General features: G+C 37.3%; 1 pseudogene across 1 annotated transcript; it reads right to left on the bottom strand.

The window, feature by feature from the left end:
* Nucleotides 1-444: 444 nt before the first annotated feature.
* On the bottom strand, nucleotides 445-7,312 carry LOC311624841 (protein BANP-like; annotated as a pseudogene). The gene is made up of 3 exons: nucleotides 7,307-7,312; nucleotides 2,082-2,228; nucleotides 445-1,998 (listed from the first exon to the last, which is right to left on the bottom strand). The product of its transcript is annotated as a protein BANP-like (transcript).
* Between the last annotated feature and the right edge of the window lie 7,755 nt (nucleotides 7,313-15,067).

Raw genomic sequence — 15,067 nt, 5'->3', positions numbered from 1 at the left:
TCCACAATTGATTCATTTAAAGAGATAAATCATAAAATCATGAAAATATAAAAATAACACTTTTGTCATAAATACATTTATTTCATTAAAAATGCTTAATTACAGTGCTGAGAGCATTTCCCCTAGAAAAGTAGGTAAGCAATATTTCCATCAAAATATTGGTTGTCTCTGCAAATACCTATTTTCATTTCACTGAACAGAGCACACAGCAAAAGGCTTCTGCTACTCCTTTTTTTTTCTTCAATTTTTTTTTTTTTTTGTTATCAACACCATAGCAAATTTAAAAAGCTGTTTAAACAGAGAAAAATATTGTAGTTCTTGATCTTCTGTGTGAACTTAACGCAATCCACACTGTGCTTCCCATTCTTTCTCTAGATACCAACGGTGGGACTCGAACGAAGGGGTCTTCTGGCAGGGCTGGCGGCTGTTGATGTCTTCTTCTATTTACTGGGACACTTTCCCCTGTGGACGAGGCTCTAGGTGTGCTTTAACAGAACACGTGCAGTCACCTCCATTGGAAGCCATGGGGCCAGGAGCGTGCAGAACTGGGTGGTTGGCTGGAGCAGGCGCTGAGAGCAAGGATGGCTCCCCCCTGGGTCCTGTCATGGTCAGGCAGCCTGTCCTGCATCCCTGGATCCGGATGGCTCTGTGCTCAAGCTGCAATTCAGGCTGCAGGCTGGGCTGCAGGGTCTCAGCTGTCTGAGTTGCCTGCTGTGATGTGGACAGTCATTGGCACCGGCTGGACGTACTGGACCTGGATGTCATTGCCCTGGAGAGGTCACCCATCCATGCCTGTGGCCGTGGGGTCTAAGGAGGCCATGGCTAGCAGTTGGGTCCCCTGAAGCACCTGCCCATCCTGTCCCACGTGGTGTATCTGTAGATTGCCCTCGCTGTCCTGCATGATCTGCACCTGCTCTCCTTGAGGCACCTGAGCAATGTGGAGGTGACTCAGCAATGTGGGGTTACTTGGACCTCTAACCTAATGGATCCAGACCTGCTGGGCATTGGCCAGGGCATAGTGCAGGGCCTGTGGCTGTGCTATCTGAACTGGAGGATGCTCATCAGGCTCTCTGATGCCCTGGAGGAGGAGGAGGAGGAGGAAGAAGAAGAGGAGGAAGAGGAGGAGGAGGACGACGGGAGAAGCTCTTGACCGCCAGGCTCTGGCCTCGCTGTTTCCGCCGCCAGGCTGTCGGTATTTGGAGTCGATGCTCTGTCTGATTCGGTACCAGTCAGATTCCATGATTTCAAATTTATAGAAGTGGTGACACTGGATCCCACAGTTGGTAAGGGGCGTCGAGCTGTTTCTTGCCATGCTTCTCCGGGCCCAGAGGTAGGAGGCGGCTGCACCTCCTGGGGGAAGGGGTAGTCCAGCAGCATCAACACCCTCTTCTCCCTCTTCCTGGCCGCGCGGTAGTGGGTGCTGATGTGCAGTGTGTCGGAAGGGATGCTGGCGCAGCGCACCCACATCTCCTCGGGGTTGTCCTAGTCCCCCAGCCAGGTGCTATTGGGGGTAGTCCTCTTCTGAGTCCCGGGTGATGAGGGTGATGTTTCCGATGTTCTGACTCCCCGACTGTCCACAGGTGGAAAGGGGGCCTCTGGCCTCGGACCCACCCTCCCATCCTCTGGCGGCTGTCTTCTTGCCCGGGTGCCTTCACCACAGTGATGTTCTGCTGAGCCCCAGAACTTGGTTGCACCTCTGTGTCACACCGAGAGGGGAGCCTGCCACCATGGGGACTTGGATGGGACTGTTCTGCTTGTTTGTGACCAGATCAGCTTTTCTCCTAATGATTTACAAGCTTGGCTTCAATGCTCTCTAATCGCAAGCATGTTGCCTGGTTAATGGAATACAGACTTTATTGAGGGGTCCTAGCAATTGATCCCTAATCCTTGGCGTTTCAGCGCTGGTTCATCTTCCTCTGTCACCACACGATTCTCCAGCACAACGGGGTGATGGGGACTCAGGCCTTCTACTGCAATCTGCACCACATCAGCCAGATCCTATTCTGACATCACCCAGAAGAGAGGAGAGGGGCCAGTCAACAAGGAAGAATCCATCTCATGCAGGACTAAGATTCTAGCACCTCAGTTATATCCAGTAATGTTCTCTGAACCTGGTGCCTGTGCTGAACACCGCCAGTGTCTTCCACCTTCATCCTCAGCAGCTGCTCCAGAGAACCGTGTGGGCTGCGGAATGCTCTTGGTGTTTGTCGGGGTGATGCGATAATGGCCTAAAAGAACTTTTTAAAAAAGTAAACATTTTCATGTACCCATTAAAATACTTTCTATTTATTTTCTAAATGCTGTTTATTATCCTCTTCTCTAGCATAAATGGATTATACATAACTTTAGTATATAAATGCAACTGTCTTCCTATGGTGGGTGTGAAGATATTAAGGTTCTAGGGTTCTTTTAAAATATAATTTTATGAAAATGTATTCAAATATTTAAGAGAAAAAATAAAACATCAGTTTTCCACTTTTGTCTTTTGTATTCCATGACCAAAGGTAATTTTGTAAAGAAATTCATAAAAATCACAGTATATGAGCAGAAAATGTGGATTTTTACAAATTTTAAGGACTAGGTCATAATATCTTACCAAAGGAATTATAACTAAAAAGAAAGGATTAGATAACAGATACATCCAGAACGCCTTCTATCATCCAAAATTCAGCACTGAGGAGAGAATAGGCATTAATAGGATAAAAATTCTGCTATATGCATGCCATTAATATATGTCCCCTCATTGTCAAATAAGAGTTTTGTTGTTGGCTGAGTATTATATCTTTAAATTATAATGGCATATTGAAATATGAAACTTTCTCTCTTTCTTTTCTTTATATGCATATGTAGCCCACACTTAATTATTTTGCTTTATCATTTACATAACATCTACACTAACGTATTAGGCAGAATAAAATTTATTAGGTGAAGTAAATGATATTTTATTAAAATATTGATATTGGAAAACAAAGAAGTATAAGGATAGGAGTTTTAAAACATGCAAATTCAGTAACTGGGAGCTTACGGAGAATGAAGATATTTTAAGTAACCTTTGGCAAGCATTGCAATACTTAGCTGAAAATTTTTGTGTGTAATTAGATTATGAAATAGAGCCAGCTGGCTTTGTAAAGTTTTAAATATGTGAATGCAAAGGCATATGGCCTTTTGATTGTGTCAGCTGATTTTAGGCTAGGTAGTATACTTACATGTTCCCAATAGTCTCAAGTTATTGAAGAAATTTTCCACAGGCTAAAAATAATTATTAAAATAAATTCTATTTTATCTGACCTATGCCAATCACTTAGTAACTTCTGCATTTGTGCCAGATATTACAAAAATGTCCCTTTGTGTATTTTAGTCATTTATCTAAGAAGTTAATAGACAATATTTGTTTTAAGCTTTTGAATGATTAATTTAACATAATTCTGAAATTAGAACTTGCCAAGACATTTTTTTTTTAATTTTGGAAGGTATATTAAAGCAAACATGATCTTCAGATTTAATAAAGGTTGGTGCTGCTGGAGTCTATTATTTTTTACTGATTTCCATTCTCAAACTTCGAAGATTACTAAGTTATCAGAAAAAAAGCATCTAACTAGTATTTGTCAAAGGTTTCTCCCTTCAAAATGAACAAATAGTCAAATAAATTAACTGAAACTGAAAGTAAAATATTCTTATTTAATAACAATGGTTTTATATCCAGTTTAGATTGTATATATTTTCTTAAATTGAAGAATTATAATACTACAGTTAATTGAAGCATACTTTTAGTCTTTACTGAAAAATTTTCTGATTTCCCAATATCTTAACTGGAATAAGGTAATTATAGAAAGCATGAAGCTATTCAAGTTATTCAAATTATGTGGCTTATTAGTTTTGTATTTCAAAAATTCAGGTTTGAAGTTTGCTATTTATAAATAAATGACATTGATTTTTCCAATACTCTTTTTTTTTATATCTAAGAATATATCCTATTTGATAACTTCCTTTATTTTTCTTGTTTCCTTCCAAATTATGTAGCTGTACATTCAAAGGGAAATATTTGAAAATTATATAACCATGTATCTTTCAAATCTCCTACATAGCTATTTCTGAACAGGCCTCTTTTATTCTTTTTTCCCCCTCATTTCAACCCATTTTATACTCTACTTCTAGAAGAATACTTTCACTTGAAAATTTTTTTAAGCACCCTCATAAAACAAAAAAACAAAAACTTTTAACCTGGTAGTTTAACACTCCATGCTTTCCTTTGAATGTTCAAGTTGCCCACTTCAACTTTATGTTCTATTATTCCTCTTTAAAAGTCATCTATTCTAGCCAAATGGTACTGTTTGCTATTTTAGGACACGTGCGTATTATGCCCCTTGGGGTTCCTCTCAATGTGGTTCTGTAGGCATCTCCTATGTTTGCATACTAATTATTTCCTCATTCAGGTCATTCTATACTGGACTTCCTCTGTTAGCCGTCTATGATTTCCAGCTCATAAAATGTCTCATTCTCCCCTACCATAGTGCTTCTTATCCATTACTTAACATTCATTTACGTTTCTGTGTGTCCAACAGTATGGTATCTGCAGATTGTTTTTTATTGGATTAGAAGTTTCTTGCAAACACTTCTTTTCTCCTCCCCTTGGAAATATTTATTATTCAGTGCATTTTGATCAGTGATCTTCCCCTGGTCATGCTTCTTAGCTGGACTGTCAGACCTTTTTGGCACTAAAGCTCCAGGAGACCAAAGAAAACATATCTCGTGGGATTTAACTGCAGGTTTTGAGAATCATAAATAAGTACCCCGTCATTGTTGCTATCTATAAATAAGAAGTATACATTGACTTACTAATTCACAGAAAGATTATGATTTAGGACATAGAAAAAACAAGTATTTTCTCTCTACTTTTATTCAGTAAAGTACATTTAGTGCTAAACTCTCTAGAGCACATGTGTCAAACACAAGGCCCGCGGGCCAAATCCAGCCCGCCAGGCCTTGCAATGTGGCCCGCACCGCGCTGTCATCACTGCACTCCGCTGTCAGTTTATGACATTGTCAGTTTATGACTGTTCAGTAAACCATTCGGCCCGCGATTTAGGCTGGAATTTAGATTTTGGCCCCTTCTCTGATTGAGTTCGACACCCCTACTCTAGAGAATGTTTATAACCTTCTAAACTCTTTTTTACATTTGAGGTTCTGAATCATCTTGATTTTTTTTTCCTTTCTATTATGTATTGGATATTTGCTTTTATATCAACATGTTTGCATATGAGAGTTCCAGCATTAATTCTCACTTTCATATAGCTATGTTATCTCTTAGTAAAATTTATCTACTTTCTTATCAGCGGATATTAATATACAGTTGAAGGTGCAAAATAAACATTGTATGTTCTTTAACACAGTATTAAATATAGAAGTCCTTCAAATTTCTGTTTGTACAAAATCAATAAAATATATGAAGTTGCTATAGAAAATTGCTTTGAGTTGTTTGAGCTATTTCAATGAAGGGTACTTGTTTATTAAAATCAAAAGAAAATCTTTGCAGCCTCTTGGAAAAATGAATGGCACTTGGAAATAAGATAACCTTATTTTAAGAACAGCAATTTACTTTGGAGGACTCTTTTTAACCTTTTTCACACAACAAATATTACAACCATCAGATATAACCACACAGAGAACTTCTGGAGAAAATGATTAAAAATAAAATGACAGTTGCGCTTCTTAAATTAAGAGTGTCAGCTAACATCTTCAAATGTAACATCAGAGCATCTGTAATTAAAAATATAAGGAAAAAGATAAACAAATGAACATATTCTTATAGATAACAAAAATTCAAGAATAAGCATAAATAAAATTAGTTATTTTTTCCCGCAGATAATCTTTTCTGCATGGGCTGAGCTTAATGACTTTTATTCTAGACCTTGGAGATATTTACTGTGACCTAATTCTTTGACATATTCAGAGGAGACAGTTATGAAACTCTTCCTGAGATTCCTCAGGAAAGACATAGAGAATTGAATATAGGAACTCTCCTCTCTTATGTCAACATAAGCACAAAGGAAAAGTATATATAAACTTCTTTGGTATAGATGATATAGATGTATATATAGATATAAATAGATATAGATATAGATATGTAGAAGTTGAGTGTGTATGAACAATTAGTAGAAATAGAATGACTACGTGGAATATTTGGAGGGTACTAAAGTGAAATACAGGATAAATACTGATAAAAACATTAAAATTATATCATTTTTTAAACTTTTTATAAGAATTTGTCAGTGATTCCAAGGGCAAAATTTTGTCCTTTTTCTTTGACTCCATAGATACAATGCTCATGTTCAAGATGTTAAGCATGAACTTGGAATATACATTCTAATCCCACAATTAACATTTTCGGTTTATCCACAATTAAGACCTTTCTTTAAATCTCTGTGATATGTTGCCAAAGTAACTAAATTGCAGTGTTCTAGAAATTCTCCTGGCAGAAGAATGTTTGATTGCTATAAGATAAGTGTGCTGTTGTTGGGTATTTGCTGTTTCTTAATTTCTGAGTCTTCAGGGTATGAAATAGGGTATAGCTTCCAGTGGCCTCTGGCTAGAATGAAGGCATGGTCGCATGGAGACAGAAACGTGCAACTCTGCCATATAAAATACCTGATTTTAGTTTAGTTGTTAATTTAGTGAGGAAATAAAGTTCTGAGAAGAAAACAAATTTCAGAAACTCTTCCTATCATCTGCAAGAGAAAGCACCACTGCAAGAGTGGGCCTCCCTTCCCCCGGCTGCCAGCTCCAGCTTCCCGCTGGCACCCGGGACCCTGGCTTCCTTCACAGGCCCTTCATCCGGAAAGATGTCTGATCCAATTAACATATTACACTTTTATTATTATAACTTATGTGACTAAGAGCATGAAGCAAGAATAAATATACTAGTGCAAAATATAATGAGGGGTTAGCACAGCAGGAAAAAAATGAACAGTTGAGCTAGAACCATAGAATAATTATTGTCTTGATTATAATAAATAATATTAAAAATAATAGTGCAGGGAAGGCCTGGGAAGGGGGTGGGAGTGGGGTAGAGGGGGTCAATGGGGAATAAAAGGGGATATTTGTAATACTTTGAACAATAAAGTAAAAAAAAAAAAAAAAGCTCTGTAGGGAGGATTAATTGAAAATGTTAATCAGAATTCTTCTGTTATAGTATTAATTAGAGGCCTGGTGTATGAAAATTTGTGCACTTGGCCTGGTGTTGGAGGGGGTCCCTCAGCCTAGCCTGCACCCTCTCACAGTCGGGACCCCTTGTGGGAAGTCCACTTACCGGCATAGGCCTGCTCCCTGGGAGATTAGGTCTATGCTGGCAGTCAGACATTCCTCTGGCAGCCCGGGGACCCTCAAGGGATATCCGACAGATGGCTTAGGCTCACTCAGGAGTGGGTCTAAGCTGCAGTCAGACATCCTTAGCACTGCCATGGAGGCAGAAGAGGCTCCTGCCACCACCACCCTGTTAGCAGCCCTTAGCCTGGCTTGTGGCTGAGCAGAGCTCCCCCTGTGAGAGAGCACTGACCACCAGGGGGCAGCTCCTGCATTGAACATTTGCCCCCTGGTGGTCAGTGCATGTCATAGCGACCAGTAGTTCTGCCATTAGGGACAATGTGCATATTACCTTTTATTATATAGGATAATATGTATTTGTATTTAGGCTTAATGTACTATGAATTAAATTGTAGATAGAACTCTTTCTAAAATTTGGCTTCACTTAATGGAAAATCATTCTATTGTAATCATGATACAGTGATGGGTTAAATAAATCCTACCTTTAATTTAAAAAATGGGCATGAAGGTAGAGGTTGAATTAATTTAACACAATGGCCAAGTTCCTTAGGTCTAAGATGAATAAGAATAGGCAAGCAGTACCCTTTATAGAATTTTGTTTTATTATAAATAAATTTTGGCCAGGTATATTATTTGTTGCTTCTGTGATCCAGCCTTTTACTCATTATTCTACTGATAAAATGCAAATTTAGCCTAATGATTGGCATTGCTTTTCATGTAATTTTAATTTAAATGTTATGAAATCCTGTTAGCTATCTATACCTAATATTTTTAAAGATTCTTTTAATGAATATGTAGATTAAATTCAATTGCCAAAGCATGGACCTCAATACATAAAGCACCCTGAAAGAGCCTATATTGTTATCACTAAGTGAACACAGCTGGGATCCTGGTGCTAACAAAGCAGATGTTTTACATGCAGATATTTGTCTCCTGTTGTTTTTGTGCTGATTGCCTGCCCCAAATCAAGATTTGATTAATATCTACCTGAGAATGCTAATTAGTTCACTAGTAGAAATAGAAGGGAGTTGTAAGTAATAATATCATAAAACAACTCTGACCAGGTATAAGTAGACGTATGTGTGTTTATTTCTCGGTTTGTTTGGAATCATTGCTGAAAATGCTTTGGACTAACGAACGATGCTCTTGTTTCTGCAATCACCTAAGGATAAAAATTTAAATTTGGCTCCCTTAGAAATGTAATAGCTCCCAAGTAAATCTTTTAAATTATACTTTCAAGACACTTTACATTAAATTAGTAAATTTTCTGTATGAGCCAGAACTGCATCATTTTAATGGCTTCCTTAAACCTGCTGAGTGTTTTCTTTTTTTTTTGTCATCTCTAAAACCCAAGGAAGTTACTTGTTTTCCAAACATCTTCTTGGCTCACCATCTCTCTTCCAGAGCAGCACTGTTGCCTTAGCTCATCCAAGCATTCTATAATTATCCAGGCACCCCCCAAAATGCAGTGCCTCTGTGAGGCTGGAAAAAGAGAACATTATGAAACAGAAAACAGGTTCCAGAATGAGAAGGCATTCCAAATCATTAGGGGAAGGTGGGGGCAATTGGAAAATGATAAATTTAGAACCCTGCCTCATACCATATGTTAAAAATAAAAGCAAGTAATTTAAAGAGCTGATAAGAAAAACAAAACTTTAAATGACTAAGAAAAAAAAATGTTGGGAATATTTATTTTAGGCATCCAGGACTACCCAAAACTGTGGTGTGGGAAATTGGAAGTTGATCTTGATTAACTATTGCAGTCTGATTCAGTATGAATGTGATATATTACTATTTAACATAGAATGATCAGTAAAGATGTTCTCAATTGTATATATACTTTAAAATAACCTGGGAAGTTTTAATATATAACTTATTTCTCAACCACATTTTTGGAGATATTGATTTAATTGCTCTCAATTGATAAGTCAGTCTTTGTTTAAAATTCCCCCTGGTGCTTGGCCAGTTTTGCTCAGTGGTTGAACCAGGAGGTCACAGTTCTATTCTAGTCAGGGCACAAGCCCCGATTGCTGGCTCAATCCCCAGTGGCTGTCGGGCAGGAGGCAGCCAATTGATGATTCTCATCATTGATGTTTCTATCTCTCCCATTCCCTTCTTCTCTCTGAAATCAATAAAAGACAATTATGTGATACCATAATCAATAAAAAAAACATTAAAAAATTTCCCCCTGTTATTCACATGTAGCTAAGATTAGGAACATTAAGACAAATATGATTACAAACAGGAGACTTTTCAGCAATAAATCTCTTTGTCATTCAAAAGTGACTTATAGCAACACTTATAGTTGACGAATAGTCATTACTTTGTTCCTATTATAATCATTCTTGTATAATACAAAAATATATAAAAATTATCCTGACCCATACAATTTCAAGAGTGAAACAAGCTAAACTATGTATGGACTTTGATGGGATAATGATGTGTCATTTCATTTTAGGTCCATTAGTGTGACCAATGTACCACTCTGGTGAGTGCTGGTGATAATGGGGGAAGCTGTGCATGTGCAGGGGCAAGGATGACAACACATAATATTGAACCTACATTTTAGGCTTTACACGACAAATATATGATAGTGAGTGTTTCTATGGAGAATACAGTTCATGCCAGCTGCTTCCATAGAAGGAAGTGTCATTTTTAGCGATAGCATGAGCAATCTTACTTCAATCCTACATCACTTAGTTTTATCCTGAAGCAAGTGAGAAGGTCCAGATAGGGCTTCACAGAAATGTGTAGGTTACAATAACAAAATTGTAACTTGTTTGCTTCTTCCTTCTTCACTGCTCCACCTCCATTTTATGCTTGACAAGAGTTTCTGGGATTGTCAGTGTTTTCTGTAAGAATTTTTCTCATCTCAAGAAGTACCTGTAACTCATGTCATCTGAAGTACATGAAAATGACAGCAGGCAAGGAAGGTAAACTATAGTGATTTTGGTCTCTGACCTGCAGAGCAGGTGAAAGGCACCATTATTACAGCACATTTATAAGATAAAACCACAGCCAGGTTTAAGCAAAACATTGAAGGAAATAAAGTGTGATTTTCTTGCTAAATTGATCTCCTAGGTCAATCACTGCCTTGTCCCCACACCAGGGCCGGTTCTCTTTAATACTTTAAGCCTTATACTTGAGATAATCTGGTTTTTCTATCTTCAAGTTGATTTATAAATATGGAAAAGGTGGTATGGAGTATTGAGCATTGGCTTTTTCAATGTATTTTAATAATTTATAAGGGAAGGTAAGACTATTGAAATTTCTGTTATTTCAAAAACATATTTATTAGAATTCCTGATTGCTGATATTTTTTCTCTTGATTCATGCTCACCAAAAATTAGCTGACCTGGAATTATGAAAATAGAAATTAATATAAATAGAAAATCCCCAGGGAAGGTTACTGATTGTCAGGGGTTTTAGAACATTTAACATATTTTACCTATTAATTCTTCTGATTCTCTGATTTGTGAACTTTTAACAAAGTGGGGTTACAAAGCTGTGCTTTCCTGTGATTAAAGGTTGAAATGTTTCCAAAGATAACTGATATTTTAACTGACTTCCTTAGTGCACAGTCTGATTTAAAGGACGAGTACTCCTTGACCTACATAATATTAAAACCCATCAAAGAATTTATCATTAAATATAGTTTAAAATTATTTTCTGTATAAACTCCTTTGATTTAATTCCTTTAACAATCATAACCAGACAGATCTTTACTGACTATGTAATTTTATCAAAATAAACTAGATTATTTTTTTCCATTTAATGCATGTTTTATATGTTCATTTGGAAAATAATTAGATCAGTAATTAAATATTAATTTTTTAAATGTGAGAGGAGTACTATTGAGGGCTAGAACATGGTTTAATTTTTTAAACGAGGACTACTATATCAACTCATGAAACAAAGAAGTATTTTTCAATTTATTTTTACTATCTATGAAGAAACTGAAATCACTTTGAGTAATAATCATGCACTGTTTATTAATAAAATATTCTTTACCACAAATTGTTATCATGGGTGGCAAAGACATATTCACATATATTGTGGATTATGAGTCTGAAATTGTTGTGAACTTGTGCAAAATGCTAGATGAGGTTCATAAAACATGTCACTATTAATTAGGTGGAAAATTCTGGCTGAGTACCTTATAGTAAGCAAAATAAATGGTTTTCATTAATTAGTAATTAACTTGGCTTCATTATGAAGGTCAAAAATTAGTCTATGGTATATAACAGCTTACCCACTGGTTTCAAAAGATAGATTTATTAATCTAAATACTCTCTGGATAGTACAAGGAATGACAGAGGAAGAATCACAGGAAGTTAATGAACAATATGGGCAAATTCCAAATAGAATAGAGTTCAGGCCAGGCCGTGGGACCCCACCAGTGCACAAATCCATGCTCTGGGCCTGTAGTATGCATATAAGGTCTTTGGTTACTCTCCTCCCACCCTCCACCCTCCTCCCTTTCCTCTGAGATTCATCAGTCTGTCCCATGTTTCTATGACTGTGCACTGAGGTATCTACTCCCGGGTGGTCATTGCACATCCTAGCTACCAGTTAGGGATTGGCAAGACCAAAATCTGTAGAAGGAACAGGCCAACAGGCGGGACATTCAGGGAAGAATTCACATTGCAGCCTTAAGTCTGAAATCTAGAAACTCGGACAGGATTTCTATGTTACAGCCTTGTGGCCAATTTGCTTCTTGCCCAGATTTTGCTTTTAAGTCCTTTAGCTGATTAGATAAGGCCCACTCACAATTTGGAAGGTAATTTGTCTTGTTTAAAACCTACTGACTTACGTGTTAATCAGATCAAAAAGTACCTTCATGACAACATCAAGAATGTGTTTAACCCAATACTGGCACCTAGGCATAGCCAATTTGATACAGAAAATTAATCATCAAAATGACTATTTATTTTTTAAAATACAAACATAAGCTGTATGTGCCAACGGAATGTTTAAATAAATAACTGCCTGTGATAGACACTGCTCTGGCAATTTTTATCAGCATGCTACCACGTGTTAATAGAGAAAAGTCATGCAAAAAGAATTGGATAAAAGTGATACTTTTAATTGATCACTTATTCATTATGCTTTTAAGAATTGAATCTTCAAATACATATAATTTTAAAATCAGTTCATTATACTTTTACATTTTATAGCTTAAAGCACTAGTTGTTGGAGGTGTTAAACGGATCTGAGCTCTAGCTCTTATACGTCCATCTTTCTGACCTCTCCAAATCGGCAGCCTAACCATTTCTCATTGGAGAGAATACTAGCCTTAAAGAAAACTATTTCCTTCTCTGCTTTGCATGTTTTATTTATTTTTTAATCCTTTAACCATGTAAGATGAGTAGAGTGAAGCAACTGTTTGTTATTTGGTAGAGTCACCTGCCAGGAGGAGGCATAAGGAACTTTGCAGTTCTAAAAAGCAGTGGGTCCCAGATTCCATACCTTGTCAGGGCACCTGCCCTAGTAGTGAGCTTAATCCTCAATGTGGGGCATGCAGGAGGCTGCTGACTGATATTTGTCTCTCTCCATTTCCCTTCCTCTCTTTCTAAAATCAATAAAAACATATGTAAAATAAAAGAAATTCTCATTTGCTAGACTGAGATTGGCTCCATTATACTCTGAAAAACCTCACTGCTTTTTATTTGTTTACTAGAGGCTTGGAGTATGAAATTCATGCACAGGGGTGGGGGATACCCCATCATCCCAGCCTGCACCCTCTTCAATCTGGGACCCCTTGAGGGATGTCCAACTGCTAGTTTAGGCCCTATCCCTGGGACATCCCTCTCACAATCCTGACTGCTGGCTTCTAACTGCTCACCTGCATGCCTGCCTGATCTCCCCTAACTTCCCCGCCTGCCAGTCTGATCACCCCTAACTGCCTCTACCACTAGCCTGGTTATCACTTACTGCCTCCCTGCCGGCCTGGTCACCCCTTACTGCCCACCCACGCTGGCCTGGTTGCCCCCAACTGCCCCTTCTGCCGTCCTGGTCGCCCCATGCAGCCTGCTATTTGATCATCCCTGTTACTAGGACAGCATCCCAGACATTTTCATATTCGTCTATTATTAGTATAGATGAGACAAAACTAAATGACTTTTATAGGAGAAATAACCTGTACTGTAACCACAGGGAGAAATGCTTTACACTTAGCCTCAGAAAAATTTATTATCTTATTTCTATTAAGTTACACAGAATTAATTATTTATATGGCAATGACACAGAAGATAGTATATTATGAAGATAAAATGTGCATGCCCTGTTTTGTTTAGAGTATATTATGAAGATAAAATGTGCACACCCATTTAGGAGCTTTAGACACAAAAAGTAATGGCCCTGAGGTCTAGGAATTTGACAATTAAAAAAAACACACCCATGAGAAATTGTGTTTACCAATTTAAGAACTACATAAAGATCTCCAAGCAGCATTGTTTTTAATAGTAAAATCTGGACACAGTCCCAATATTTATCCATTGTAGAATGGGTCCATCTAAATCAGTAAATTTCAAATATATAATTTTAAGTAAATAAAAACCACATTGCAATATACAGATGATATATCATAAAATTGTACACTGGAAACATACATAATCTTATTAACTAATGTCATTCCAATAAATTTAAATTAACAATATATGCAATAGTTAAAAGCATGTTGCAAAATGATTGGACACTGCTGTATTACTTACATAAACATTAGGGGCTATATATTGCTTATAGACACATATATCTGTAAATATCTATACTAATAAAAGTGTAATATGCTAATTAGACCAGGTTGACCAGACATCTTTTGGTCATCCAGTCCTTTTTCTAGACAAAGCCATAGTGATGGGGGCCAAGGCAGAGGCGATCAGGGGTGATCAGACCAGCAGGGGAGAGCAGTTAGGGGCAATCAGGCTGACAGAGGAGGGTGGTTAGGGACAATCAGGCAGGCAGGCAGGTGAGTGGTTAGGAGCCAGCAGTCCTGGATTGTGAGAGGGTGCAGGCCAGACTGAGGGACACCTCCCTATGCATGAATTTCATGCGCTGGACCTCTTATATATATCTAGATAGATAGATAGATAGATAGATAGATAGATAGATATAGATATACCTATAAAAATATATATAATATATATAAAATATATATAATATATATAAAATGTGTGTATACACACACACACACACAAACACACACACATAACCATGAATGAAGAGACACACATTCACTCAGCATCTCTGGTGAATGATGGCAGGGGGCCAGGGGATGTGATGGGAGTGGGGATAAAATTTCTGCAGATAAAATCTCTAAGGCTTTTTATAATAGATGGAAAATATATACATTAGACTTATGTAATCATTATATGAATTTCTGCTATATTAATCTCTAGATGTTTTCTTTTGCAGAAAATCATAATCAAAATAGCAAAAAAAAAAGATGAATTAAAATAAGCAGACATAGCAGAAGGCTCTTTTGGGAAGGAGAAGCATAGCTGCACATTAGAGACATTTGCATCCAATTAAACCTTTCACAACGGGAATTGCAATAGGCAGTTCTGTTTTCTTTTAGTCAACTCTGCCTTCCTCCCTGAAAGAAATATATTTTGTTATCTATCCAAAGTTTTTACGCTTTTTAACAAGAAGAGCCATGAACACTACAAAGATTCTCTGAAGATCTTTAAGTCTAGCAAGTATACTTTATGACATACACTGAATATATTGCACTGAGAAATAGTGACAA

This window comes from Pipistrellus hanaki (genome assembly GCF_964339955.1).
Source record: "Pipistrellus hanaki genome assembly, chromosome: 6".
Lineage (NCBI taxonomy): Eukaryota > Metazoa > Chordata > Mammalia > Chiroptera > Vespertilionidae > Pipistrellus > Pipistrellus hanaki.
The sequence above is the reverse complement of the archived record's forward strand: the minus strand, read 5'-3'. Positions and strand labels throughout refer to the sequence as shown.